This window comes from Bactrocera dorsalis, chromosome 1 (assembly GCF_023373825.1).
Source record: "Bactrocera dorsalis isolate Fly_Bdor chromosome 1, ASM2337382v1, whole genome shotgun sequence".
Taxonomy (NCBI): Eukaryota; Metazoa; Arthropoda; class Insecta; order Diptera; family Tephritidae; genus Bactrocera; species Bactrocera dorsalis.
The window spans coordinates 34,855,545-34,858,565 of record NC_064303.1 but is presented as its reverse complement, the minus strand read 5'-3'; the positions used below and the strand labels follow the sequence as shown (position 1 = coordinate 34,858,565).

Genomic DNA, 3,021 nt, shown 5'->3' with positions numbered 1-3,021 from the left:
GTATATCTTTTGATATTTGAACGGCGTTTGAAGCTGGGGCCCTGTTCTGTATCTCGATTCGTAAATGTATTCTATTCGAAATTCAGATATAATTTATTATTATGCGAAAGTTGTACCACCCTGTACCAGAATAAATACGTACAATTTTCGTTTTTGCTTTCTACAACTCAAAAGCTAACGTATCCCACGGGATATGGTAGACATTGGTAAGCGAGCAAGGTAAACGATACAGCATGATTGTATCGCTTACCCCGACCGATGAAAATTAACACGGCGATGTCCTACGAAAAGTAACAGATCACCTTTTACGCTTACCATGGGACGAAGAATTCTTCGATGCCATAGTTAACGAAGATTTCTTTGATGCCAAAGTAAACGAAGAATTCTTCGATGCCACAGTTAACGATGAATTCTTCGATGCCACAGTTAACGAAGAATTCTTCGATGCCATAGTTCACGAAGAATTCTTTGATGCCAAGGTCAATAGGAAAAATTGCATATTCGTATGAAAATAAGTATTATGTGTACAAAAACTCACCTTATAGGCCACTTACACTTGTTGTTAAAAATAAAAATGCACTAGATTCAATACAATCTTTATAAAGGTTTTATTTTATGCGAAATGCACTTAAAAATTGTTATAACAAAATGTGTTTAAATGAACCGAATTATTACAAATTTAAATAGTTTAAAAACGTTAAATACATATTATATGTATATGTATGTATGTATGTATATATAAAATGATCAAAGGTTGAAAACAGTTTTAAAAACGTTAAATATACATATATACAGACGGGTAACTAGCGGAAAGAACCGGGATGCTGCCAAAGCGGAGATGTTGGTCGCTACTCATTTAGCCATTATGGTTTTCTTTTAATTTTGTGGCTGAGTCTCTTGCCGTTTTTTTCAAGCAACGAGACTTGAAGAAACTGCGTTTGGCGAGTTTGATAACTTTTTGAATTTGGTGAATATACTCCGATTCGGTGAAGCCTTCAACTTTCACACATTCTACAAAAAAGTTGAAAGAGTATGTTTATAAATTTGAAGCTATGTCCTTCAATGTTAAAAACACGAAATACTTACCAAATAGTAACCAACTTTTTGCTTGATGATTTGACGAAATAATGAAAAAATTTACTTATAAATTTTATTCCATCAATTTGTATTTGTCGTTTTTCACGTACTTACTTGACTTGTAAATATGAACACAGTAGAATTTAGCCGCATAGCTTACTTTTATGCATTACCTGGTATCGAAGAATTTTAGATAGAATTTTCTTCGAAGTATTCTTCAAAGAAAAATGTAAGCGGGGAAACATTATTCCGCATAGCTTACTTTTATGCATTACCTGGTATCGAAGAATTCTACATAGAATTTTCTTCGAAGCATTCTTCAAAGAAAAATGTAAGCGGGGAAACATTATTCCGCATAGCTTACTTTTATGCATTACCTGGTATCGAAGAATTCTACATAGAATTTTCTTCGAAGCATTCTTCAAAGAAAAATGTAAGCGGGGAACCATTATTCCGCATAGCTTACTTTTATGCATTACCTGGTATCGAAGAATTGTACATAAAATTTTCTTCGAAGCATTCTTCAAAGAAAAATGTAAGCAGTGAACCATTATCCCGCTGGGATATTTTATTCAAAAATTGGCTTGAAGATCCGAAAATCGAGTTACAGAATATAAAAAATCCGATCCGAGTTTGTCGGCCCGACCGTGACAAATTTTCAACAGTCTAATGTGTACCATATTTATCAATTTTTTTTTTTGTGTGTAATTTTCCATCTATTTCTCCGAAATATTTACCTTTTATTTTGCTAATCTAATATGATTTTGTAACCGTTTCAGGGGTTGTTTGCTTAACCATTGAAAACTTGATATTCTAACGACTTAACCTCAGAAAAAACATTAATGATATTAAAAAATATGTTTTACTACACTCACTCGCTGGAATATTGGCGCTTCCCCGAAATAAGTATTAAAACCAAACAACGGTTGTTGCCACTGTTTACTTTTTTTTGACGCGAAAAAACGAGTGTATAAAAATTATTTTGTTAAAATGTTCAGATACATGTGTGTATTCATTTTGTAACTAATAAAATCTAAATGTCCAAATCCATTATCGGTGGCAATACAATTTTTCTTGCGACTATTAATGACCTTTCTCCACACTTTTCTTGATTATTTCGGACCAATATATAATATGTTAAATTTTGATTCGTTGGTGAACACAATATTTTCCCAAAACCAATACGATTTTTGTAAACATTTTTTAACAAATGTCGACCTCTTTTTTTTATTAATCTTACTTATGCATGGCTTACACCGTGCGATTCGTATAAGAAAACCAGCACTATTCAACACATTCCTTACTGTTGTAGGATTTTTTTTTGTGTACATCTCAAATATGGATAAACATAAGTATCTGAATATTTTAACAATATAATTTAAACTTTAAGTGTATCTAAATCGGCTATTAAAGCTGCAAAATCAATTTCCAATAGGGTACTGGCTCAAAATACACATGGTATCTTGTACGTGAAGGGTTGCTATGGAATTGAAAAAATCTCCATATGCCCCGCACTCACCAGATATTAATCTGACCCAACATATCTGGAACTTATTCGAAAGCCGTATTCGAAAACATCGAATTAAAAACTGCCTGGATTTAGTGGGTCAAAATATTTGGAAATAATACTAGAAAGTGAGTGAGGAGCATGCGTCGACAATCATTAATGTGTGTAAACTTTTTTGATATAATTAGGCGTATTTTAAGCTTTTGCATTAATTTTTTGTACATACATATATTTGTAAAAAAAATCTATTTTCACATGCTAAATATACATCTTTTGGAACAGAAAAAACAAAATTCAAATTTATTTTTGAACAAATAAACGTAAAAAATAGAACCAGGTGTACGTAAGCTTTATTGATTCACTGTATGCATTATTTAATACATGCGCGAATAAAAACCTATTTAATTTTATACAATATGTTGTAATGCTGCAACTGC

At 32.0% G+C, this 3,021-nt stretch overlaps 1 long non-coding RNA gene across 2 annotated transcripts; it reads right to left on the bottom strand.

Annotated features, from left to right (window-relative positions):
* Positions 1–892: 892 nt before the first annotated feature.
* On the bottom strand, positions 893–1,654 carry LOC125775641 (uncharacterized). 2 transcript variants are annotated; one of them, XR_007421221.1, is made up of 2 exons: positions 1,557–1,654; positions 893–1,454 (listed from the first exon to the last, which is right to left on the bottom strand). It is a non-coding gene; the product is annotated as an uncharacterized LOC125775641 (long non-coding RNA). The 2 variants fall into 2 exon arrangements; XR_007421222.1 differs by having other exon boundaries at positions 893–1,352.
* Positions 1,655–3,021: the final 1,367 nt, after the last annotated feature.